General features: G+C 42.2%; 1 protein-coding gene across 5 annotated transcripts in view; it reads left to right on the top strand.

The window, feature by feature from the left end:
* MAP2K6 (mitogen-activated protein kinase kinase 6) overlaps window positions 1-27,864 on the top strand; it is a 130,548-nt gene that overhangs the window by 19,335 nt on the left and 83,349 nt on the right. The window contains exon 1 of one of the 5 annotated variants that reach the window (XM_070740278.1): window positions 21,763-21,777. The exons of the other annotated variants lie outside the window; for them this stretch is intronic. The gene's annotated coding sequence lies outside the window, so the exon portion shown is untranslated. Of the gene's footprint in view, window positions 1-21,762; window positions 21,778-27,864 lie in introns of those variants that run through there. 5 annotated transcript variants of the gene reach the window in all.

Raw genomic sequence — 27,864 nt, 5'->3', positions numbered from 1 at the left:
TCTTCCCCACTGGTTTGGAAGTGCACACTCAGCGCACACATGGTCCACTTGCACCCGTTGGGTCTGACTTTTGACTACCTGTGCATGCGCAGAGGGTTAAAAAGCAGGAAGTTGATGATGTTGGAGTGGGTGGCCTGAATCTTGCATTGCCGCTGCTACCAGTTCTCCAAACCACCCTCTGCTGCCACTACCTACTCACCTGAACTGGGCTGAACCGGGAGCATTTCACCATTGGCCCCATTGTCTTGGAGGTCTCCCATCAAAGTATTAAATAGACCTAGGTCTGCTTTTTTTTCTAACTGGGACAAGGCTAGCAAGGGTTTTACTGCCTCTCACTGAATATTGATGTGCCTTCTCAGATTTTCTTCTGGCAGGTTTTGGTTGGTTTAATCTGATTGATCTGTGATCTCTGTTTTGATTGGAGCTTTATTACTATGTTTTACCTGCAGTTTATTCTTGTAAGCTCTCCCGATTAGTCATAGACCCTGCAAAGCCTACTTGATAAAATACTTAATATTGTATAAATAAACAGATGGCATGGTGAGGAAGATATGTCCCTAGATACACACACAAATCCAAGTGTATTTATTAGCATGATCCTATAGAATCCCCAATTTTCCTGCCGTTTTGAAAGGGAGAGGTGTAAGGGACAGGAAAAAGATAGCTTAAAATTAAATTGCCTCCCTTTTTTCTTTCCAGCCTAATACAGTATTGTGCATCTTCTAAATTGGTACCCTTTCAGATCTTGATATCTGAATAATATTCTGGAGCCCTTTGGGAGTTGGGTGGCATATGAAATTAATTAATTAATTAAGCAAGCAAACAAACAAATATGTTTCTAGTGGAATTAATCTGAGAATTGGAATGCTGTGAAAGCTAGTATAAAATATCCACTCAATCCTAGTTGACCATTTGTTGCCTTGAAGAAAGTATTAATGATTTATATCTATTGCATGGGTTTTAGCTGGTTGTTTTCCTGCCTCTTATTATTGGGAATAAGAATCTCCCTTTTGTTGAGCATCTGGGAGAAGTGGTAATATGACAAAGTGTGTGTGTGTGGTAGTAGTTAGAGATATGAACAGTCTGTTCACAAAATAGGTATGCAAAGGCGGAGGGGGAAAAAAACTTAATATAATTTCTGTATCATTGATATTGTGTATGAGAGTTATATAGACTGCCATTTAAGTTTTTGATTGCTGTATTGCTAGGGCTGCTCTTTCCTATGGCTCAAGTTGCTGCTGATTCAGGTAATGTTTTAGCAGACAGTGATGCCAAAAGTATATCCGATTAAGCTTTCTGCACTCTTTATCATTAGAATGAACAGATGTCACATTTCTATTTTATCTTCTATTTCATAAATACAGAATTTGTTAAATGTCTACAATCTTAGTCATAGTTTAAATAGTATATCATGTACGGGTAAGTTGAATGGTTGTCAAATTGCAACCATTCATTTAGCAATTGTTTGAAGTTATAAGAGCACTAAAAAAAGTAAACTTGCTATTACATCCATTGCAGCATCCCCATGAACACATGATCAAAATTTGGGTGCTTGGCAACTGGCAGGTGTTTATGACAGTTGCAGTATCCCATTTGTAACCTTCTTAGCTGGTTTCTGACAAGCAAAGTCAACGAGAGAAGGCAGACTTAGTTAAAGACTGCACAAGTCATTTAACAGGTGCAGTGATTCATTTAAGTACCATGCCAAAAGTCGTAAAGTTGGGGCACAACTCACTTATTTAGCACCAGAAATTCTGGTCCCAATTGAGATTGTAAGTTACCTACCTAAGCTTCTGTCTTTGGTGTTTTTAGTTAGCAATTTAAAGTAATATTATAGTCAGCAGAACATGACCTACATGATATTAGGATATGTACACCATTATTAGGATTTCTGGTCACTGCTTGAATCATGCATCACATTAGAATAATACTTGATTTATTATAGACAAGATATAACTATTCGGGGCTTTAACCCTATGATTTTACCTTTCGCCGTCCTTTCATTAGTTTGAGGATTTCTAAAATACATAATATGGGATTGTATACTATTTATTCAATATATTTTAAGTTGAAAAGGCTCTATGATGGCTTATAAAAATTTGCATAATAATAATAATAACAACAACATCAACAACCTTACATTTATAATCTGAAACCCAGCATGCATGAGGAAAAGATGGGTGGGAGAGCTGAGGAAAACTACCCAACAAATACAAAAATCTGTTTTTATGCTACATGCTTTTATGTTTTTATGTAATCCTTGGTTAATGACTACAGGTAGTCCTCAGCTAACAACCACAGTTATGCCCAAAATTAATCTTGCTAAGTGATACCGTTAAGTGAGTTTTGCCCCATTGTACAACCCTTCTTGCCAGTTGTTAAGTAAATCACCGTTGTTGTTAAGTAAGTAACATGGTTGTTAAGTGAATCTGACTCCCCATTGACTTTGTTTTCAGAAGATTGTGAAAGGTAAATCAATCACATGATCCCAGGACACTGCAATCATCATAAATACAAGCTGGTTGCCAATCATTGGATTTTGATCATGTGACCATGGGGATTCTGCAATGAGAAAAACGGTCATAAGGCACATTGAATGATCACTAAATGAATGGTCGTAAGTCAAGGACTACCTGTATTACATACCTTTTGCAGATCCCGATTTAATAATAGACTACTGTTGTCCAAAGCTATGCTTAATACATTACAGGCTACTTCCCATAAGTCCCCTAATATCAGATGTTAATAGTCCTTGCAGTAGTCCTTCTCTGTGGCTGCTCCGGCTCTCTGGAAACAGTTACCTCCTGAGATCCAGACTGCCCCCATCCTATTGGACTTCTGGAAAGCAATAAAGACCTGCTTTTCTGGTAGGTCTGGGGCCGATGATTTTATGGTGGTAACCAGGGAGGTCTGGCCACGAGTGGTATGCAGGGGTTTAACTGTTCGTATTGTAAATTGTTTTAAAACTGTTTTTAGAGGGTTTTGTACTGTTATTGATGTTTATATTTTTGCTATGAACTGCCTAGAGTCCCTAGGAAGTTGGGAGGTGTAGAAATCTAATAAACAAACAAACAAACAAACAAATAAATGTCATCTACAAATATCTTTGTTTTATCACTTTTATCTTTTCACATAGACAGTATAGTACCTTGATGATGAACCTTTTTTTCCTCCGCTGCTGAAAGAGCATGCGTGCGCGCTCTCGCACATGTGTGAGTGCTTACACCCATAATTTAATGCCTGGGGAGGGTGAAAACAGCTCTCCCCACCCCCCCGAGGCCCTCTGGAGGACCGGAAATGGACTGTTTCCCAGTAGTTTTTGCCCTCCCCAGGCTCCAAAGGCTTCTCTGGAGCCGCGGGAAGGTTAAAAACACCCTCCCTCACGCCCCTGGAAATTCTGGAAGCCAAAAACGTCCTCCTAGAGCCTTGGTGCAAGTCAAAAATCAGCTGGCCAGCACACATATGCACGTTGGAACTGAACTAGGGCAAAGGCTTGTGTGTCAGCAGATATGGCTCCGCATGCCACCTGTGGCACCCGTGCCATAGGTTCACCATCACTGGTATAGTATATTCTATATACCGCTGATCCCAAACGGATATCGCAATCATACCTGTAGTTAGTTTACAGATTTTTAAAATGGCAATATTACATCTCTTATCAAAAAGTAGAGAGACGTCTTGTCAAGGAGTTCAAAACTAAATCAAAATCTGAACATTAAGGACTTTCCCCTTCCGTTAGTTATTTTTTACTTTTTCTGGCCTGCCTAAACAAAATCTCTTTTAAGCCTTTTAACTTCTCTTGTGATTATTTCTATGGATCAAATTGTGGATGTGTATTGTTATCTATTGTTAGGATCACTATTCTGTAAGTGGAATCATTAATTTAAAAAAGGTTCCCCCCTTCCCACAAAAAAACATTTATTATGCATATACGATCCCTCCAGGGGTGGGTTCCACTAACTTCGGCAACTGGTTTGTATCGTGACATTTTGTGCATGCAAGAATTCTGCTCATGCACATGTCCCCTCATGCAATTCTGCTTCTGCACATGCTCAGTAACTATAATTAGCCTGAAACACCGCTGAGCTGATCAGCTGTGCTTCAGATGAAGGGATAAAGGTAAGTATAAACCCAGGGGCAGGTGGGAGGGTCCCTTTTCAAGTACCAGCAGAGGAAAAAACTTGAAACAGCCAAAAAAAAAAAAAAAGGGAAAAAATTCCAACCAAATATAGTGGTACTTACAGACTGGCACCGACTGAACTGGATCTGTGATGCCATTGTGATGTCACCAGCAGGTTGCTACCAGTTTGGGAAATCCGGTCCGAACTGGGAGAAACCCGCCCCTGGATCCCTCATGTTTATAATGAGTGCTTATAATTGTCCGAGTTGCGTTCGAAAGCTACTGGCTAGTCACAGGAATGTGTGATACAGGAACTCAGGAACTGAAGCCGAAGAATGAAGATAATTCAACAAGAACTGGTTGAAGAAGTTTTACTCTTCCATGTATCAAAAATAGAATCTCTCCTATTTTTCTATTTACTTAAAGTACTTTACTATGATACAGTAAACCAATCCACCCACAAGACTAACCACACACCAGAACTAGCCAACCAACCAACCAACCAACCAACCACAACAACCACACTCACTGCAAAGGTGCATTGCTTCTTATACTCTTCTAGCCCAATCAGGTTGCAGCTTAGTCACTATGACTCAGCAATATGACTGCTTTGCATACTCACAACCTTTTTACCTTAAATGGAATATTATCTAGGATAGTATAATCCTTGACAATAATAGCTTTTGTATCTAACAAGTCTTTTTTTAAATGGCAATCATACAAGTAGTTTTCACTGGTTGTTATCCCTTAAATTTTATTTTCCTCCAATGTCCCCTTTTACTATTCTTTCCTTTTTTATCTTCTCCTTCAACAGTTGATGGATATATAATACATGTCCTGGATGAATTCATCTCCATGCATCTGATGAATCTGATTATTGCCAGAGAAATCAAAGTAATTTTTTTTAGACTAAAGAGCCAAGACACATTATTTAAATAACAAAAGAAGTGCATCTGTTCTCTTGTTATTTCTTCTAGTGAAAACTGCTGAAACTTCTATAGGCATTGCTTTTTTTAAAAAAAAAATCTGGATAGGCTCTCCATGCTAGAAATGTTGAACTGCATTTTATAGCGCAGCTTACAATTCCCTTTCTCTCTCTCAATGATGTTCCTCAAAGACTACCACTTAGGTGTCTAAAGAGATTTGAAAATATCATTTGTTCATTTTAGGCCATCCAAATACTAGCCGCCTCCAACTGGCCATTGGAATTTTCCCAGAAGTGTTCAACTTGAAAGAATAAATGTATGGAAGTGGGGGTGAAATAATAGAAAGTGCACTTACTGAATAAATGTTACAGTTCTTTGTTCTAATCTTTCTCCTCGATAGACTGAGAGATACTTGTTTTGGTCTTCTTGGAAACTCATGCTCATTCACATTTGTGGAGGTTGAAATGGCAGATTGGATGGGCTTTAAATCCAAAGCTTCCAAACCTTTCACAGTCTTCAGTCACATTGCTGATCCAGAGGAAAAAACATATGACACCAGTAGTGAACATAAATTTATTTATTTGTTCTATTGAAAATAGTTTTATTTTTAAAAGTCAGAAGGTAAATTTGTCTTTTTATGTAAGCCCTGCAGGACTACGGCTAAAAGAGCAGAAGTGGCTTTCTCTGGCTGTTTAAGAAAATTGCTTTTCATAGTTGCAAGAACTGTCAGAGTTAAAAAGTGGTGGAGAATCTGCAGCTTCTTTAACAGCCATCTAGCATCATTCTGTTGTCAGGGAGGGAGCGTTGTACAACCACACTGTTAACATTTAACTATAAAGAATAAATCAAATGCATAATTTGGAAATAATTTAAGCCTACACACACACACACACACACACACACACACACACACACACACACAGTTCTTGAGTTGCAATCTGAATTGAGATTGGCAGTATCAGTCATGATGGTTGTAAAGCGGTTCACCACATGGCTGGACCCAATTTTATTATCTTTACTAACTGATAACCTGCCGTTGCCCAGCCTTTGTCTGTCAGGGAGCCATTGAGAGGGGCCTTTCTTCCCCCTACTCCCATGCCCATCATCCCTGCCCTCTCCCTCCTTCCATGTGCTCCTGTTTCCCATCCTGTCTTAAGAAAAGCAAGTGCGGACAAGACACACACCTCCCCATTTATCTCAAGGGTGTCTTACCTCCCACTCCCCAATATTTGTTTCCAGAAGCCATGTTTCCAGGAGAGGGGGGTGGTGGTCATCTGCCACGGCGACATGGAGTTCCCCACCCTCCACGGGAAATCCAAATCCCCATCGTTTGGGGGTGCTGATTCCATTTGGAATCAGCCCAGATCCTCCCTTTAGGGGAGGTGAAGAAGGGGACTTGATCAGCAAGCTGTTTTGGGATCGGCATATCTCACAGGGAGATGATATGGAGCCTCCACCAGTGGCGGTGTGAAATTGGCTTTTTAGCTGTTCCTAGATGCAGCGACTGCAAAACAGAAAGATTGAATTGGCAAGGTGGAAGTCATCTAGCTTTACATCTCCACCCCATGTCCAGTCAACGAAGCAGTGGAAGTGATGTGACGGTGTCTGGAGGCTGTTGGGGCCTGGATGGGTGTCAACAGACTCAAACTCAACCCGGATAAGACGGAGTGGCTGTGGGTTTTGCCTCCCAAGGACAATTCCATCTGTCCTTCCATTACCCTGGGGGGGTGGAATTATTGACGCCCTCGGAGAGGGTCTGCAACTTGGGCGTCCTCCTCGATCCACAGCTCACATTAGAGAACCATCTTTCAGCTGTGGCGAGGGGGGCGTTTGCCCAGGTTCGCCTGGTGCACCAGTTGCGGCCCTATCTGGACCAGGACTCACTGCTCACAGTCACTCATGCCCTCAGCACCTCGAGGTTCGACTACTGTAATGCTCTCTACATGGGGCTACCTTTGAAAAGTGTTCGGAAACTCCAGATCGTGCAGAATGCAGCTGCGAGAGCAGTCATGGGCTTACCTAGGTATGCCCATGTTTCACCAACACTCCGCAGTCTGCATTGGTTGCCGATCAACTTCTGGTCACAATTCAAAGTGTTGGTTATGACCTTTAAAGCCCTTCATGGCACTGGACCAGAATATCTCCGAGACCGCCTGCTGCCGCACGAATCCCAGCGACCGATTAGGTCCCACAGAGTGGGCCTTCTCCGGGTCCCGTCAACTAAACAATGTCGGTTGGCGGGCCCCAGGGGAAGAGCCTTCTCTGTGGCGGCCCCGACCCTCTGGAACCAACTCCCCCCAGAGATTAGAACTGCCCCTACCCTCCTTGCCTTTCGTAAGCTCCTTAAGACCCACCTTTGTCGTCAGGCATGGGGGAACTGAGACATCTCCCCCGGGCATATACAATTTATGAATGGTATGTTTGTATGTATGTGTGTTTAGAAAATGGGGTCTTTTAAATATTTTTAAATAGTAATTTAGATTTGTTGTAAATTGTTTTCACTTTGTTGTGAGTCACCCCGAGTCTGCGGAGAGGGGCGCCATACAAATCTAAATATTAAATAAAATAATAAATAAATAAATCTAAGAAGAAAAGGAAACTTAAGTGCTGTGCTGGAGGCTGAAGAGACAAGAGCTAAGGGATATGGTGAACTATTTGCCAGAAAAAAAGAATTTGTTTTATTAGAATTTTTTTTTTTTGATGAAAGGACATCAGAAAGGTGGGGGAAGTGACTAATATCGGAAATGTTCAATTGACACTGAATGGACTTGGAAAGTTATAGCTAAAACCCAAATTGTTAGATATCTTTGAACTTAAAATTTGGATCTAAAAAGAACTTAAAACTCTTGGATTTAAAACAAATTTAAAAGAACTTGGGGACTAAGTGGTGGTGCCATCTGTTGGTGGAAGATTTGTTGGTGTGAGATCTGAGTACAGTGATCCCTCGATTTTCATGATCTCGTTCTTCGCGAAATGCTATATCGCGATTTTTCCCACCCGATGACGTCACTCTCTTCCTTCTTTCTCATCTTTCTTTCTCTCTCTCTTTCTCTATCTTGCTTCTTCCTCTCTTACACTCTCTTCCTCCCTCTCTCATCTCTTTCTTTCCTTCTCTCTCTTTCTCTATCTCTCCCCCTCTTGCTGGCGGGCGGCGGGCGGGCGGCGGGCGGGCGAGCGAGCGGGGGCATCAGCGAGGAAGACCCAGGGAAGGTTCCTTCGGCCGCCCAGCAGCTGATCTGCTCGGCAGAGCAGCGAGGAGCCGAATCGGGGTTTCCCCTTTGCGTGGGTGGCGGGGAAACCCCGATCTTCGTCTGCTCGTTGCTGCTGCGCTGCTGAGCAGATCAGCTGCTGGGCGGCCGCAGCAGCAGCGAGCAGACGAACATCGGGGTTTCCCCGCCGCCCACGCAAAGGGGAAACCCCGATTCGGCTCCTCGCTGCGCTGCCGAGCAGATCAGCTGCTGGGCGGCCGAAGGAACCTTCCCTGGGTCTTCCCCGCCGCCCACGCAAACTCCACCATCTGCGCATGCGCGGCCATGAAAAAAGGGCGCGCATGCGCAGATGGTGTTTTTACTTCCGCAACCCTACATCGCGAAAAATCGATTATCGCGAGGGGTCTTGGAACGGAACCCTCGCGATAATCGAGGGATCACTACTTGTTTATTCAGCTGTGTCTTGTTTGTCCAGATGTGACCTTGGAGAAAGAAAGTAGTTGGAGTGTTGATACTTTTTTCCTTATAAAATGTGATACAGAAGAAATGAAAGAAAATATTGTGAACTATGTGTTTAAACTTTGAATGAATTTTGAAGACAAAAAAGAAAGCTATGTTATACAGTGATCCCCCGGGTATCGCGACCCCGATCATTGCGAAACGGCTATATCGCGAGTTTTCAACCCGGAAGTAACACCATCTGCACGCATGCGTAGATGGTGGAGTTTGCGTTCCGGCAGATCAGCTGCTGGGCGGCCGAAGGAACGTTCCCTGGGTCTTCCCGCCGGCATGGGGGGCTTCCTAGCACCCCCCAAACCCGGGTTGGGGGCTGGGGGGGGTGCTAGGAAGCTCCCCATGATGGCGGAGACCTGTTAAAACACTCGCGCGGCTTCCAAACTGAGTCCTGAAGCCAAGCGCAGAAGTTCGCCTTTGGCGCTTGGCTTCAGGACTCGGTTTGGAAGCCGCGCGAGTGTTTTAACAGGTCTCCGCCATCATGGGGAGCTTCCTAGCACCCCCCCCCCCGAGCCCCCAACCCGGGTTTGGGGGGTGCTAGGAAGCTCCCATTGTTGGCGGAGACCTTTTAAAACACTCGCGCGGCTTCCAAACCGAGTCCTGAAGCCAAGCGCCAAAGGCGAACTTCTGCGCTTGGCTTCAGGACTCGGTTTGGAAGCCGCGCGAGTGTTTTAAAAGGTCTCCGCCAACAATGGGAGCTTCCTAGCACCCCCCAAACCCGGGTTGGGGGCTCGGGGGTGTGCTAGCGAGCCTCCCATGTCGACGGGGATGTTTTAAAACACCCGCGCGACTTTCCAATGAGTCCCGAAGACAACGCGTTTGTCTTCGGGACTCATTGGAAAGTCGCGCGAGTGTTTTAAAAGGTCTCCGCCAACAATGGGAGCTTCCTAGCACCCCCCAAACCCGGGTTGGGGGCTCGGGGGGGTGCTAGGAAGCTCCCCATGATGGCGGAGACCTGTTAAAACACTCGCGCGGCTTCCAAACCGAGTCCTGAAGCCAAGCGCAGAAGTTCGCCTTTGGCGCTTGGCTTCAGGACTCGGTTTGGAAGCCGCGCGAGTGTTTTAACAGGTCTCCGCCATCATGGGGAGCTTCCTAGCACCCCCCCCGAGCCCCCAACCCGGGTTTGGGGGGTGCTAGGAAGCTCCCATTGTTGGCGGAGACCTTTTAAAACACTCGCGCGACTTTCCAATGAGTCCCGAAGACAAACGCGTTGTCTTCGGGACTCATTGGAAAGTCGCGCGGGTGTTTTAAAACATCCCCGCCGACATGGGAGGCTCGCTAGCACACCCCCGAGCCCCCAACCCGGGTTTGGGGGGTGCTAGGAAGCTCCCATTGTTGGCGGAGACCTTTTAAAACACTCGCGCGACTTTCCAATGAGTCCCGAAGACAACGCGTTTGTCTTCGGGACTCATTGGAAAGTCGCGCGAGTGTTTTAAAAGGTCTCCGCCAACAATGGGAGCTTCCTAGCACCCCCCAAACCCGGGTTGGGGGCTCGGGGGGGGTGCTAGGAAGCTCCCCATGATGGCGGAGACCTGTTAAAACACTCGCGCGGCTTCCAAACCGAGTCCTGAAGCCAAGTGCAGAAGTTCGCCTTTGGCGCTTGGCTTCAGGACTCGGTTTGGAAGCCGCGCGAGTGTTTTAACAGGTCTCCGCCATCATGAGGAGCTTCCTAGCACCCCCCCCGAGCCCCCAACCCGGGTTTGGGGGGTGCTAGGAAGCTCCCATTGTTGGCGGAGACCTTTTAAAACACTCGCGCGGCTTCCAAACCGAGTCCTGAAGCCAAGCGCAGAAGTTCGCCTTTGGCGCTTGGCTTCAGGACTCGGTTTGGAAGCCGCGCGAGTGTTTTAAAAGGTCTCCGCCAACAATGGGAGCTTCCTAGCACCCCCCAAACCCGGGTTGGGGGCTCGGGGGTGTGCTAGCGAGCCTCCCATGTCGGCGGGGATGTTTTAAAACACCCGCGCGACTTTCCAATGAGTCCCGAAGACAACGCGTTTGTCTTCGGGACTCATTGGAAAGTCGCGCGGGTGTTTTAAAACATCCCCGCCGACATGGGAGGCTCGCTAGCACACCCCCGAACCCCCAACCCGGGTTTGGGGGTGTGCTAGCGAGCCCCTCATGTCGGCGGGGATGTTTTAAAACACCCGCGCCGCCCCCAATCTTAGGCTCCTCGCTAGCGCTGCGGAAGTAAAAACACCCTCTGCACATGCGCAGATGGTGTTTTTACTTCCGCAGCGCTACTTCGCGAAAACCCGCTCATTGCGGGGGGTCCTGGAACGGAACCCTCGCAAAGAGCGGGGGATCACTGTATATCAAAAATACTAAAATGATTTCTACAGAGGAAACTGGTCGAAATGACGTTTTAGGCTGTTGAAAAGATTTTGTAGACAGCTGGAAATATAAAAAGTTGCTTCTGCAGACATTGAAGTGATGGAGATTCGGGAGATAATGGATTTGTACAATGATCTTTGTAGAAGTTTTAAAGAATGCAAAGAGTCAATAGGTGATGGTTCCAGTGTACAATTGGAACCGGTAGAAAATTACAGGAAGCCGTGGACTTAAAAGAGACCTTCCCTGCCCACTCTATTCCCCCTCCCATGTGCTCCTCTTTCCTGACCTGTCTACAAAACTTGCATTTTGCCCTAAATCCATCAGACGCTTTCTCATTGGTCCATTGGAGGGTGAACATCAAGGGTAGCTTTCCAAAGGAAGCTGCAGAGGAACTGATATCATAAACAATTGCTGCTTTAGGATGCCACATTTATGCTGGAACACACACATACATATACATAGACTCCATAGGAGTGTCTCCCACCCCCCCTTTCCAGAGGGAAAGTCATCTGTACCAAGTTTGGTTGAAATTTGTTGATGCGTTCAAGAGTTATGCTGGAATGAACACACCCCCACACCCCTCCATTTATATATATATAGTAGTTTGTAGTGCTTGTAAAGCATACATCGTGGTGATTACACTGTTATTAAGTGAACCCAATATTTGCTATGGGCATCTTTTTTTTTTGGCTGGAAACTAGATGTAAATGCTGGTTTCTGGCAAAGTGGTCATGAAAGATGGTCATGTTGCTTAGTGCCTAAATATGATCACATCAGTCCCGACATTTGAACTTTGAAATTGGGTCATAATTAGCTCTTTGTGGATCCATCACTATTTTCTCTGCGGGCTTGCTGTAAGTGACAACGTGCTCCAAAGGCTATACTCTTATGGGGACCATGTTATAATTCAATTCATGAAAATGCTCAGGGTGATGGATAGTACGATGAAAATGAAATCAGCAGGATATCCAAACGTAAATGGTAATTTGTGACCAAAATAAGTAAAATTTCAAAATATACTAAATGTCCACTTGTAAAAGATTTACAAGTACAGTTGGACCTCAGTGATAATTAATATAAAAATAGATAAGGCTTATGAATCTATATTTTTATGTTGTATGATGATGACTATGATCATGATTTGTCACTCATAACTTTATATCCAATCACATGTGGCGAATAAAGAACTATTCTATTCTATTGAAACAGGCCAGGCTGTCAACAATGCTTGCTGGAGAATTCTGAGAATTGAAGTCCACACTTCTTAAAGTTGCTAAGATTGAAAAACACTGGGTTAGGGCTTGTGTAACTGAGTATTTTGGCACACTTTTGCATGTATGATTTTCTGGTACAGCCACTTCCATATATACTCCAGCTTTTATGGTTGAGATGTGGCGAGGCGTTAATAGATTGCTGTGTATTATTTTAGCTGTAAAGCAAACAACTCGTTTAGAACTGGGAATTGTCACTGTTCTGTTCCAGGAAAGGATAATTTGTTCTTGCAGAAAAATAAGGGAAAAAATCAACTTGTGGAGCCAGGCAATAAAACATTATGAAAGAGAAAGAAGAAAGGATGTTACAGCAATGAGTGCAACCCCCAGTCCAGGTGTTGATGCAAAGGGTTCTTACAGCACCACTATTTTCTCTTAGCTTCTTGGAGCTTTTTAGGTTGATGGATTCTGAATCCCCTCCCTGGGTGTCCCATTATTTGCAGGAATACAATTTTCAACAACACAATTCATTGCAATACTGTATGGTAAAGTATTGTTCATCATTATTAGAAGATTAGGCAAAACTATAGAGTGGATCCTGGATCTTGCTAAATTTCTGGCATTTCTCTTTAAACAAAAATCATTTACCTGCTTTGTCCAGTTCCAAGTGACCTTCAGTAAGAAAGCAGTTTAGACTTCAGGCTGGTAACCTGCTGGCTGTGTCAAAGAAGAAAAATTAGTGGAGGGAGATACAGGTAATACTCGAGTGGAGCCTTCCCACCATGATCACTGTGGGAAATGTAAATGTAAATATAAAATGGGTCAGCCACGTGACTAACCCAATTTTACAACTTTTGTGTTGGTCATTATGTGAGTCCACAGTTAAGCAAAGATTGTGGTTGTTAGGGTTACCTTACAAGAGCAGTTTTGCTAAAAATGAAAAACAAATGCCAGGTTTTGGCAAAATTGTTGTGAAGTGTAGTTATGTCATCACAGTTAATTTAGTGACCATTCAAACACCTGAAAAAGTGACTTATGACCATTTTTCGCACTTATGACCATTGCAGCGTTCCCATGGTCCCATGGTTTACATTCACATGCTTGACAAGTGACTCCTATTGATGACGGTTGCAGGATCCTGTCCTGGAGTCACTTTGTGACCTTCTGACCAGCAAAATCAATGGGGAAGCCAGATTCACTTAACTAATTTAAGAACTGCAGTGAGTCACTTAATAAATGTGGAGAGAAAAGTCATAACATGGGGCAGTACCCACTTAACAAATGTCTGATTTAGCAACATAAATTTTAGGCTCAATTGTGTTTGTAAGTGGAGAACTACCTGTGTGTGTGTGTGTGTGTGTATGTATGTATACATATGTGTGTGTGTGTGTGTGTGAGAGAGAGAGAAGAGGTTGCGAGAAAATGATCAGGGAGCTGCGTTCATTTATACCTCATAAATCTGTAACACTGATTCCCCCAATGGAAAAATATTCTAAAGTATATACTGTACTGTATATATCTATATGTGTGTGTGTGTGTAACATGTTTGCTGATAATGAAAAGGAAGGAAGACTACTTGACAGAAAAATCATACACATGCACATACACACATAATTGATCGATCAATCAATCAATCAATCATTATTTATTATTAGATTTATTAGATTTCTATGCTGCCCTATTCCTCAGCTTGGTTTTTATCTGGGTTAGTCCAACTCCTTTTGTAGCCAAATGGAACTTTTTCTATCCTCAGAAAACTTCCACTTCCACTATATCCTTGAAGTCCACACATCTTATAGTGGCCAAAGCTGAAATTGTAGAAGAAGAGGAAAACAGACAAAGATGAGTCCGGCAAACCTGTAAAAGAGGCAAATCGGGGAATTATCGGGGAAATTGGCGGTTCGGGAATTATCAGGGAATTCGTGAAAAAAATTGAATAAATTAGAAAAAAAACCCTGTATTAAAATGTTTAAAAGTCAGGGAAAAATCAAGTAAAAAAATACAAAAACAGATCACGCTGCCTGACAGAGTCAGGCAAAAATTAACATAACTGGCAACAACTTGCTTCCTCAGCTACCGATATTTCTCCATGGCTTAGCTGTTTGGTATGACATCATCTATGGCCGCACCTTAACTAGATCGCAAGTTACAGGGAAATGTCAGGGGAATATCAGGGAATTTCAAAATGCTTTCCCCCTGAACACCCTGGTTCAAGTTCTGCCTTAGGGACATAAAAACAAACTGGTTAACTCTGGGACAATCTCTCAGCCCAATCTACCTCATAGGGTTGTTGTGGGAAAAATAAGAGGAAGACTGTGTTGGATATGATATGTTTGCCTCCCTGACTAAAATGATAAAGGTAGGATAGAAATAAATAATAAAATAAAGCTCTGGAGCCATCCATGAGATTTCCCCCCTTCCTTCATGCCCTTCAAATGAAAAGTGTCCCCATAAGGCAGGTTCGTGAAAAGCTGCCTTCCTAAATTATGATAACAAAATATGTGAAGTGGAAATTGCTGGCGTTAAAAGAGAATCCTTTTGAATTGGAAAACAGAGTCTCCCAACTTCTTACTCATTTACTTGGAAGAAGCTGCCTTAAATACAGTAATTCAGGCTAGATGTGGGCAGGATTACATCAGTATTTATTTTGTACTTATCCACAGAACCCTTAAGAATGTAGTTTGACATTTTAATGCATTGACATCTTCAATGGATGTCTGTGAGGCTGGAGATACTCTGGTGAAGTGAATTGGCCGGCCTAGGCTCAGGCATACCTTGTTCTCCCTTTAGGGGAGAATGATATACCCTGTTTCCCCGATAGTAAGACACCCCCGATTGTAAGACGTATCGGGGGTTTCAGGGGGGTCGGCTAATATAAGCCGTACCCCGAAAGTAAGACATATGTCTTACTTTCGGGGAAACACGGGGGTATTGCCGCCTCCCTTTCATCTAGCTGCGCGCCGCCTCCTGCCCACGCCTGCGCCGTCCCCCTCTCCATACGTCGCCGCATCTGCCACCTCCCTCTGATCTTAATGAGCGCCGCCTCCTGCCCACTTCCGTGCCGCCCCCCCTCCATACGTTGCCGCGTCTGCCGCCTCCGTTTGTTCAGGTTGTTAATAAATGTTAATTTTATGGTTAAAACAAAAAATTCGACAATTTTTTTCCAATATAAGACATACCCCGAAAGTAAGACATAGTGGGGCTTTTGGGGATAAAAAGAAAGTAAGACACTGTCTTACTTTCGGGGAAACACGGTATATATTTTTAACTCCAGTTCATGTGAAAAAATAATAATGGTAATTTGTGTAAAATGAAATTTCAGATCATTTCTAGCATAATAAAAAATACAGAAAAACATTGTTGAATAGACTATAAGCAGCGTCCAAGCACTTTAGGTATTAATTATTTGTCGGTCTTCCTGTTTTGTCCTGGCAAATAATACTCCAAAGTAGCCATAATTTGATGACAGTGATTGCATAATGTTTACACAAGGACAATGTTTGCATAATACATTGTGTGGTTTTAGGTTGACCACAGTTAAGGCCAATATATGCATACCACACAACCCAGCACACCATGGGCAGTGATGCAATAGTACTTCTCCATCTTTGTTCTGACTCACTTCTTGGTTTATTTATAGGCAGTCCTTGAATTAAAACCATTCATTTTAATGCCTATTCAAAGCTACAACGGGCACTAAAAAAGGTGATTTACGACTGGTTCTTGCACTTACACTTGTCCCAGCATCTCTAGTCATGTGATCAAAATTTAGGTAATTGACAACTGGCATATATTTATGACAATTGAAGTATCCTTGGGTCTTGCGATCACCATTTGCGAGTTTCCCAGGGGCTTCTGACAAGCAAAGTCAATGAGAGAAGCCCTGATTCACTGAGCACTGGTGGTGCAGTGCTTATAATTGCAGTATTGAAGGCTGATTCTGCCGATTGTCTGTAGTTTGATTCTCACTGACTCAAGGTTGACTCAGCCTTCCATCCATTCCTCTGAGGTTGGCAAAATAGGGACCCTGATTGTTGGGGGCAAAACACTGACTCCGTAAACAGCTTCTAGAGAGGGTTGTAAAGCACTGGGAAGTGGTATATAAGTCAAAGAGCTACTGCTATTCACTTAACAACTGTGCAATTCACGAAGAACTGCAGTAATTCACGTAAAAGCCACTGCAAAAAAGGACAAAAAATTGTGTGCAACTCATGTAACAACCCTTTGGTTAGTGGAAGTTTTGGGTTCCGATTGTAGTAGTAAGTTGAGAACTACACTTGTTGATTGGTTGACTGATTGATTGGACTTATATGATGTCCTCCGAGGACTGAGGGCCGCTTACAACATATAAAAATACAAAAACAGATTTAAAATTTTAAATAATCTAAAAAACCCAATTAGTAATCTAAAATACCCATTTAAAAAAGCATACAGTCACTCTCACACTCATTCCACAATCAAATTTACGGCCAGAGCAAAATGTTAAAGCTCAACAGCCCCAGGCCTGCCGGCAAAGGTGAGTGTTTAGGGCCTTCCGGAAGGCCAGGAGATGGGGGCAGTGCAAATCTCTGGGGGGAGTTGGTTGCAGAGGTCGGAGCTGCCACAGAAAAGGCCCTTTCCCTTGGGCCCGCCAGCAGAATTCCTGCAGAATTGGAACATTGAAGCTGTAGTGGTTTTATTCTTGTCAAAGTCAACATGTGCAGGACAGAGAAGGCTTTTCTCCAAACTCCTTGTTTCAAAAGAAAGTTCTCAAGAACCCACAGGGAAGAACAAAGCACGAGACGTTTCATTTTGTGGTGGATTCATTTTATAAACACTTGCGCACTGAATTGTTTTCATGGGGTTTCAATAAATTGCTGTTAACCATTAATAAAACTAGTCATAAATCTGAGTTTGGACAACACTCTAAATTAGTATTCAGGTGAGTAACCTATAACAAGGTTTGGTTACAGAGTGTAGCTAAGGAGAAATGCTTCGTTGACAACGTGGCTTCATTTGGATAATACATAGTATATTGCTTTAGGTTTTGTAGATGTAATCTGTTCATTTGAATGAAAAAAACAAACAAATGATATATTATTAATTTAACAACTAGGACTGAATGCTACACTTACAAGAAGTAGCCAGGACTGTTCATTTAACCCAATTGTACTCCAAACCATTGCATCTCCAAGGAGTTCCTTTATGGTGAGCTGTCTCAAGGAAAATGATCGCACAGGGGACAAAAGACACATTGAAAGCCTCATTCAGGTCTCTGGATATCGACACCATCTTTTGGGAAACCCTGGCACAAGGTTGATCAAGGCATGCTGATCCACCAAGGCTACTAGACATCTGAGGCCAGAAGAACAACCATAGCAGAAGAGAAGCGAGCACTCCACAAAGTCAGAGCTGCAAATACAGTAGTACCTCTAGATACAAGTTTAATTCGTTCCAGAGCGGAGCTCGTATGTCGATCAACTTGTATCTGGAACAAATGGCTTTAAACTTTGTTTTTCCCGGCCGAGATAACCAGAAGCAAGGATTCTTGCGCCACCTAGTGGATGCTCAGCTCGTATCCCGAATTTGAGCTCGGGTGTCGAACAGAAATTTCGCTCCTGTCGTGGCTCGTAACTTGGAATACTCGCATGTGGAGCAGCTCGTATCTAGAGGTACTACTGTACTGTGACAATGGTGCCCACACATGTCTGCCCAACATGTGGCAGAACATTTTGTGCCTGTATAGGCCACTTGCGGACACATCGTGGACAGTCCACAACCTTGTTAGAGGTTAAGATCCTCTTCGAACAAAACACTCCAGAAAGGTGAACTAACAAACAGCATATTTTCGACATATTTGTTTTTGATAAGAGAATATTTGTGGCTCAGGATTGAAATGAGGAGTCTTTGGTGCTCTCTGAACTTGGTTGTTTTCTTGCAGAGGTTTCATTATCCAAATTAGGTAACCTCATCAGTGTTAGTAAGGAATGGAATTTATATTTTAGTGGCTCAGTTTATATTCTAGTGGCTTGCCTTATCAGTGATGGTGATGGGCTGAGAGGTTTTTTGATTGATCATTCTGGGTTACCAAGAGCCCAAATCACAATCACGTGCTGTAATAGTCATAAGTGCAAGAACTAGTCATAACTCGCTTTTTTCAGTGCCATTGTGATTTTGATTAGTCATAAGTTGAGGACTACCTGTATTTTGCTCTTATCTTTTGTCAGCTGTTCAGAGTTTTAAGTGAGTAAGTAAATATGGTTGCCTTTTTGCATTAAAAAAATTTAAATATACTGCATCAGCCATCTACTAACAAACAAAAATATTAGAATTTTTGCAGTATTTATTGACTTTATTTATTAATAAATTTGTACTGTTTAAATGGTTCTGAGCGGTTTACTAGAAACAGAAAACATAAATGGCAAAATTACTAAAACGGTCCTTTTGAAATTTAAAGCCCTTATTCACTGATAATTGAAGACCAGCAGCTCTGATTGGAGAATGCTTTATTATTTGCATTTTTTCTAAGGTGACTTTTTGCCCTGGAAATAGAATTTGGGAAGGAGGCCTTGTGAAGGGAAACCAGAGGAAATGTATTGAGGCTTACTTGTTGGGGAGCAAAGCCAGAGGTCATTTTCCTAACCAGATTACTAATATAAAGTCATCAATGTCACAGACAACAAGAGGTCTGTCTGTTTCATAGAACTTCAAAGAGAGTTTTGGGGGGGAACATAGATTCTTCTTTTTCATCCATGCCCCAGGCCACTGCCCTAACCCTGGAAGCATACCAGATGGTATTGCATTTCTTTCTAAAATTAGACAGCTTGTGACTTGGTAATTATTGGAATGCTTAAAAAGTGCACTCATTTTTAGAAATCAGCATTACAACATTAACTAAAAAGTAATCAAGAGTGTAATTAAAACTACTACCAAATACTGCAAGCCACTTTTCATTACATCTTCAATTTCTTTCTATTTTCCCCCCTCCAAGCCTGCAGATGTTTGTGGAAATGAAATTTGTAGTCAAGTCCTTCATGGGTAAATTATAATCATAAAATTTCCTTTACGTTTCTGCTGAGCTAAACAGATACAGTGGAACCCCGACATAAGAGCTGCTCTACTTAAGAGCAACTCGAGATAAGAGCTGGGAGGGGAGAGATATTTTTGTTCTACTTACAAGCCCAAATTCGAGATACAAGCGCCAAGGAGCTGTCTCCTGAAGCCAAACGCTAACTTCCGCGTTCGGCTTCAGGAGACAGCTGCGAAGCGGCGCGCATGTTTTAAAAGGTTGCAGCCGGCCTGGGGGGCTCGGGGGGGTGCTTGCAGCTTTCTTTCTTGCTCTTTTTCTTTCTCTCTTTTACCTTCCCTTCCTCTATTTCTTCTTTTCTTTCTCCTTCCCACCTTCTTCCCTCCCTCCCTCCCTTCACTCATTCCTCTCTTACTCTCCCCTTTCATAAGTTTCCTTGCTTCCTTCCTCTGTTCCTGTCCCTTCCCCCTTTCTTTCTTTCTTTCTTTCTTTCTTTCTTTCTTTCTTTCTTTCTTGCTCTTTTTCTTTCTCTCTTTTACCTTCCCTTCCTCTATTTCTTCTTTTCTTTCTCCTTCCCACCTTCTTCCCTCCCTCCCTCCCTTCACTCATTCCTCTCTTACTCTCCCCTTTCATAAGTTTCCTTGCTTCCTTCCTCTGTTCCTGTCCCTTCCCTCTTTCCTTCCTTCCTTCCCACCCTCCGTCCATTCATTCACCCATTCCTCTCTTGATCGCTTAAAGCCGGTCCCTGGTGCAAAAAGGGTTGGGGACCTCTGTCCTACAGGATTGGGTGGCAGAGAAGTTGAACATATGTAAATTTAAAAGTTTAAGAAAGTTTACAAGTTAAGTGAAAGAAACTTCATTATTCATTTATATGTACATGTACATTTCTTCATTAAAAACATGTCTTTCTGCATAATTTAGACTAACTTTGTGAGTTTTTTGAGGGCTGGAACCAATTAAAATTATTTACATTAATTCCTATGGGGAAAAGTCGTTCGAGATAAGAGCTGCTCGACTTAAGAGCCCAGGTCCGGAACGAATTAAACTCGTATCTCGAGGTACCACTGTATGTTTATTTTATACTTTAGAAAAAAAGGAATTAGAATATGTGTGTGTGTGTGTGTGTGTCAGTGTGTGGATATAAATTATTTTTAACGTGAACATATTTGTGTAGCTAAAAGCCTTGTATAGAAAATTTTTAGAAATGTAATGCAGCAACAGAATACCAAATTATAAAGGGAATGTATGTTAATGGTAATTTTTCCTCCAGATAAAATGTTTAATCATCCAAAGTCTAGTTAGTTCCTTCCTTTATTCTTACAAGTAATGAAACACTATTCCCATTATATTCAAATGAAAAGTTTTCTCAGTGTAATCAAAGGAAGCTAGAATACAGAAATTGGTCAAGTTTGCTTGGAAGCTGTTAATATTATTATTGTTATGTGCCTGTGCACGTGTGTTTGTAGAAGATTAAGTTGTTGGAATACAATTAGGAAACATTAGATTTCAACTTCTACTCAATTCTGAAGTTGACTGATTGATTGGAGACCACTGTTCTACAGGTAAAAATTTGCAAGCATGAAAACAGCTGTTCTTACATAATTCTGGGGTGCTAAAAACAAAAATAATATTTAAAAATGTATATTGGCTCTAGTTTCCATGATACAAGCAGGTGGAAGGCCAGTGAGTTGGAGAGAACCATGCCAGTAATTGTTATTTTTGTATGGTGTCTCCAATTGAGAAAGGTTTTACTAAAAAAAAAAAGTTATATGTGCAGTATCCAAACATTCCATCAGCAATACATCCAGTATCTCATGGAGAAGGATAATTCCAAAAGCACCTGAATCTTTCACAGTTTAGTCCAGTGAGGAAGAACCTCAGGAAGCTTGTAGTGATGAACAAACAGCCTTACATGACCCAGATTATCTGCCATCTGTATCCACTGAACCGCACCTCATAACACAAATGGAATTGAATGACCTAATAAGAGATTTGGATCTTCTGAAGAACAAGGCAGAGGTTTTAGGTTCAAGACTAAAGCAGTGGAATCTCCTGGCAAATGATGTTCATACATCTCTATACCGTGACCGTCAAAAAGATCTTCCATTCTTTGACCAGGAAGGTGGTATTGCTGTTTGTAACAACATCTGTGGTTTAATGTCGGCTATCAACATAGATTATAATCCAGATGAGTGGAGGTTGTTGATGCTTCCAAAATTCCATGAGGGGGTGCACGCACAAGATTTCAGTAATTTGTTTTTTGCTTCCATGCATGTGCGGAAGCAAAAAATTGGTGAAAAATTATGTGTGCATCCCCTCACAAGATTTTGCTTCCTGTGCATGCGCAGAAGCAAAAACACTGGGACGCGCACACGCACACAAGACCCGAAGCTGTGCGCGCAACTCAACTTTTGCTACTGGTGTGGCGTCCGTTACCGTTCAATTAGGAACCCACTACTGTACGGTATGTATGATTAATTTATTCTATAGTCCTCAATTTTTAAAATTATATGCAAAAGTCCACTTAGTGAGACAAACAGCGACATTTCCTAATTGAATTCATTTCAATTTATTTAAAACATTTTAAATTCTTTCTTCTGCCACTTCTTTGGGCCTTTTCCCTTTCAGATCTACTGAAGAACAAAGCCCTAATCTCTAAATAAAAATTTAAAAAATCCACAATAGGCAGACTTACAAGTGTGAAATTGAATGTTCCTTCATTGGTGAACATGGCAATGCCCCAGGGTGTGTATATATGTGTACGTTTGTGACAGAAATGCATACTGTTCTTGCATTGTGCAATTTTTCTATACTATTTACCCTCTATATAAGAACTATAGTGCTTTGATGCAGTAGAAACTATATGGGATAGCAATTTATGAACCTTGTGTGTTGTGTCACCATTACGTTAAAACGAAATCTGCTGGGGTTTATTATTTTTTCAATATTTTTCAGTTTCTACCATTTCTTGAGGGAACAAAATGGAGGGGGAAAAAACAGGAGAAACGGTATTTCCTCTCATTATTCTTTCTCTACACTCTCCCTCTATATCTCTAGCCACAAAGGTTAAAAAACGTAAGCAACCACTAAATTAGACAAGATGATTTCCAGTGAAACTGAAAGTTTCAGAAAGTTTCCCACAAATTTTACAGTGGGTTTCCTTGTTCCAGATAAGCAGTTAGGGAAACCATATTTGTGGGATGAGAAATAATTGTTGCCTTTGGGCTGGGCTAGAAGGGAAATGCAAGGGGTGATTTATGTTCCACTGGGGAATACTCTTGAGTCCCGTCCCAGTTTATTCTTATGGCTGAGTTTTATAGGCATTGATGCAAGAGATGACCCATGGCAGAGGTTATTGTACATGTTTTGTGATGCCCAGAAGACCCTGGATGTTTTCTTTAGATATAGAGGGGGGAAATGTTTTGGGAGTAAAATAGTAGTAGTTGAGGAAAAAACTTGATATAGGTAGTCTTCGATTGATAGCCACAATTGAGCCCAATTTTGTTGTTATTAAGCAAGGACAGTTTTTAAAGGAATTTTGTCCGTTTTATGACTTTTCCTGTTACATAAATTGCTGCAATTATTAAGTTAGTAACAATGTTGTTAGTTAAGTGAACCTGGCTTTCCCATTGACTTTGCTTGTCAGAAGGTTCCAAAAGGTGGTCACATGACTTGGGACACCATCGTAAATATATGTCAATTGCCAAGTGTCTCAATTGTGGTTACATGACCATGGGGAATATGGAAGGGTTATAACAGGGGGGTTATAATCCAGCAGGTTCTGACAGGTTCTGGAGAACTGGAAGCGAAAATTTTGAGTAGTTCAGAGAACCGGCAAATACCACCTCTGGCTGGCCCCAGGGAGGGAATGGAGATTTTGCAGTATCCTTCCCCTGCCACACCACCAAGACATGCCCCCATGGCCACCAAGCCATGTCCACAGAAACAGTAGTAAAAAAGTTTGGATTTCACCACTGGATTATAAGTAGGAAAAACTGTCATAAGTCACTGTTTTCAGAGCTGTTGTAACTTCGAATGGTCACTAAATAAATGGTTGTACAGTGATACCTCTACTTACAAACTTAATTTGTTCCATGACCAGGTTCTTAAGTAGAGAAGTTTGTAAGAAGAAGCAATTTTCCCCATAGGAATCAATGTAAAAGCAAATAATGCATGCGATTGGGGAAACCTCAGGGAGGGTGGAGGCCCTGCTTCCTCCCAGAAGATTCCTAGAGAGGCCCCACGGAGGCTTCTCCCTGCCTTTTCTGGCCCTGTTTCCTCCCAGGTGATTCCTAGAGAGGCCCCATGGAGGCTTCTCCCTGCCTTCTCCGGTTACAGTTTCGGAGGCTCGGGTTTGTAAGTGAAAATGGTTTTTGAGAAGAGGCAAAAAAATCTTGAACACCCGGTTCTTATCTAGAAACGGTCGTAAGTAGAGCCGTTCTTAGGTAGAGGTACCACTGTATATTGAAGATTACCTGTATTCCAAACCAATTGTATTTCCACCTGATAGCTTGCCTATTGACTGTCATTCACTTGCTGAGTACCTCTTTTGCTGAAGCACAATTGCTTGCAGGCAGCCATACCATTCTGCGTGAATATGTCTTTACAGGTAGTCCTTGATTTGTGGCCACAATATGACAGTTTTGGTCACAAGGCACTGCAGTTGCAAGTCAAGTCATGGCAGATTTGATTTTTATGACAGTTTTTATGATGGTCATAAAGCAAGTCATGGACCACGTGGTTGTCAATTGAATCATGCGTTCATAGATCTGAATCGAACTTATCTGGAAAATGTGAAAAAAAAAGTGCTGGAAAACATGACTGCAAAACACCGTGGCAGGTCATAAATATGAACCTGTTGCCAAGTGTCTAAAATGTGATCATGTGACTGCAGGGATGAAGCAACAGTCACAAGTACGAGGATAGGTGGTAACTTTATTTCTGATCCCTTTACAACTTTGAACTATGGTTGTAAGTCAAGAACTACCCATATGCTGTTTCTGTGCTCATCCCTCCTGTAATGGCCAGTAGCATGTTAAGATCAGAAAAGATCTGAAGAAGTAGCAGCTACACTGTATTATGGATGTTATACTAATTAACCCATCCGTGGCCCAAGTCCCTGGTCTGAACAGATACTGTAGATTAATTTTCACAGCCATCATCATCAACATCATATTCATCATCATCGTGAAGAGGAAGAAAGTTTTGTGATATTTTGTTTGGAGATACTGTTTCAATGTGACATTTGGATTGAGTGAAAAATATTTGCTTTTGCCCTGTGTTTGACTCAGTGCACCTGCTACTTTTCTATGACGCCTTTGATGTTCATCTAGATCAGCAGCCCCTCAACCTTTTGGGCACCAGAGTTCCATGGAGAGGGGCTTTTCCGCAGACCGGAAAGGGTGTGATTTTGTTTTGCATGCTGCTTGCATCCTGGAACTGTTGTCCCGGACAGTTTCTGGCATGCTACGGGGTTGGGAACCCGTGATCTAGATACAGTGGTACCTCGTCTTCGAACTTTTTGAGATACGAACCCGGTGTTTAAGATTTTTTTGCCTCTTCTTCCGAACTATTTTCACCTTACGAACAGAAGCCGCTGCTGCTGGGATGGAGGGGTTTCTTTTTTTTTCTTTTTTGAAGAAAGAAAAGGGAGGGGCAGCTTGGAGACGGAAAGAGTTTGCATTAACAAAGCTAGGAGAACGGAGTGCTTGCAGAGGCACTGAAAGAGTGTCTTTTGAAGAAAGAAAAGGGAGGGGCGCCCCCCTTGCCTTTCTTCCTTCCTACTCACCCTTTAGCCTAGCCTTGCTTCTTCCACCCGCCCCCTTTCGCTGCTCCTCCCTGCCCTCTGTTCGCCTCCCTTCTAAAGTTTGGGATTTTCCTGAAGGATTTGCATTCGCTTTTACATTGATTCCTATGGGAAACATTGTTTCGTCTTACGAACTTTTCACCTTACGAACCTTGTCCTGGAACCAATTAAGTTCGTAAGACAAGGTATCACTGTATTTTTTTTTCAAAACTGAGTAAGTAGAAATATCCAATAGCATGACATGTGGTGATGGAGCTTCTTATGTAATTATGTCACTCTTATACTACTTATAGCAAGTATAAGCATAGTTTTAAGCACTAGTATTAAAAGATACCATAAATCTGATACCGCATTGAAGTTTCATGAGCCTCAGCACAATAAAATGTATAAGCTTCTGACTATCCCTCCTTACCTGGGCAAAGGTAAAGGATTCCCCTGTCCAGTCATGTCCAACTTTAGGGGACGGTGCTCATCTCTGTTTTTTAGCCCAGGGAGCAAACATTGTCTGAAGATGCTTCCGTAGTAATGTGGCCAGCATAATTTTATGCCAAGGCATACATAACACTGATACTTTTCTACAGAAATGGTTTCTATTTATTTACTTGCATTTTTATGGTTTCAAACTGGTAGGTAGGCAGGAGCTGAGCAAGAACAGGAGCTCACTGCGTCATCTGGTGCTTGGGTCTTAAACTGCTAACTTTCTGGTCAACAGCCCAGCATTTTAACTGCTAGGCCACTATTTTGCCTTACCTGGTTTAAAATTTTATGCTTAAAAAATTTAAAGTTCTTGAAGTGCAATGAATTTTGATACTTAAGGATTTCCTAGTTTTTAAACAACTGTTGTTTAAATAAATGTAAGAAAAGCTTTCATTTTCTAGACGGTACATAACTTACTTGCCTTTGTATTGGGGATGATATAGCTATGATTCAGGATTTTAGGGAGCCGCAGTTGAAAACATTTGGAGGGCACCAGATTGTCTATGGTTTCAGGACAATAAAGTTTATTGTCTCTTGTTTGACAACATGAACACTGCTGAGTAGGTAGATTTAGTGCCTTCTTGTTCTTCCAATTTCAATCTGAATCATTATATATCTCCCCCCCTCCATTTAATTAAAGTTTGTTTCTGATTGAAACAGTCTGCAAGGTTCATCTTCTGTAAATATGTCCCTGCACCATGTCCTAGAAACATCGAAGATTGACGCCAGAAAAAGACCACATGGTCCATCTAGTCTGCCCTTATACTATTTCCTGTATTTTATCTTAGGATGGATATATGTTTATCCCAGGCATGTTTAAATTCGGTTACTGTGGATTTACCAACTATGTCTGCTGGAAGTTTGTTCCAAGCATCTACTACTCTCTGTTTGTGAGTAACACCTCATTCTTGGCACAGGAACAGAATTGTATGTGCAAGCTATCTGCCTACAGTCCTCTGTTTGTCTATTGTGTTGTTTTCCCATTTACCTTTTACTGTCCAGGGACTGATGGGACCAGGCTTGCACTCCACCATTCTGATAACTTTCTCTGGTGGAGGAGACATTTTATTATCAGAACGATCAGTCTTGTTTTTGCAGTTCCATGCGGCCCTAACACTGTGCAACAATTAGGAAGCTCATAATCTGGAGACAATTTCTTTTTCTCCTAGTACTCAATGTTTTTCTGGGACACCATGGTGAGAAGTCAAGCATTGTGTAATTTGTCAGTGGAATATATAGAAGGAATGTCTGGAAATGTCAAGACTGGTTTTGATACACCCAGGGTATTTCTAGAACCAATTAATCTGAATTTCTGATGCTACTGATAGTTGTTCTGTGATTTTCTGAGTATGAACTCAGTGAACTGTGTTACTGACAATTGCCTCTGAGACAAGCTTTAAAAACATTGAGTTCTTTTCAGGCTCAGGTCTGTCTGTCTATCTGTCTGCCTATCTGTTTGTCCATCTATCTGTCCGTCCACCCACTCACCCACCCATCCATCCACATACAATGCAAAAGCACACAAAATGGCCCCTGCAACAAGCCACAAAGAGCTCAAAAACCAACTTTCAAACTTTACACAAAAATAACACAAAAGTTACACAACTGACTCATACAAAATGCAAAAGCACACAAAATGGCCCCTGCAGCAACAAGCAGGAACCGAACAGAGCCACAAAGAGCTCAAAAACTAACGTTCACACTTTACACAAAAATAACTCTCCACTTCTCTATATACCAATGACTGCATCTCTACGGACTCATCTTTTAAACTAATGAAGTTTGCAGATGATACAACAGTGATTGGTCTCATTCCAGAACAATCTGGAACTGAACACACTCAAATTCTCCCATACTTATACTTCTTACAGTTCTGGACAATATCGTATCTATAGTAGAGGCTTTTACATTTCTAGGTTCTACCATATCACAAGCTCTAAAATGGACACCTAGCATCAAAAACATCATCAAAAAAGCACAACAAAGAATGTTCTTTCTTCCCCAATTTAGAAACATCTGAGGAATTATTGAGCCTGTCATCTGCACCTCTATAATTGTCTGGTTTGGTTCTGCAACCCAACAAGACAGACACAGATAATCAGAACTGCAGAAAAAACAGTTGCTGCCAACCTGACTTCCATTGAGGACCTGTATGCACGAGTCAAAAAGAGGGCAGGGAAAATATTTACTGACCCATCGCATCCTGGACATCAACTCCTACCCTCAAAACTATGCTATAGAGCACTGCACACCAGAACAACTAGACAC

The sequence above is a fragment of the Erythrolamprus reginae genome, chromosome 2 (genome assembly GCF_031021105.1).
Source record: "Erythrolamprus reginae isolate rEryReg1 chromosome 2, rEryReg1.hap1, whole genome shotgun sequence".
In the NCBI taxonomy this organism is placed as follows: domain Eukaryota; kingdom Metazoa; phylum Chordata; class Lepidosauria; order Squamata; family Dipsadidae; genus Erythrolamprus; species Erythrolamprus reginae.
The sequence above is the reverse complement of the archived record's forward strand: the minus strand, read 5'-3'. Positions and strand labels throughout refer to the sequence as shown.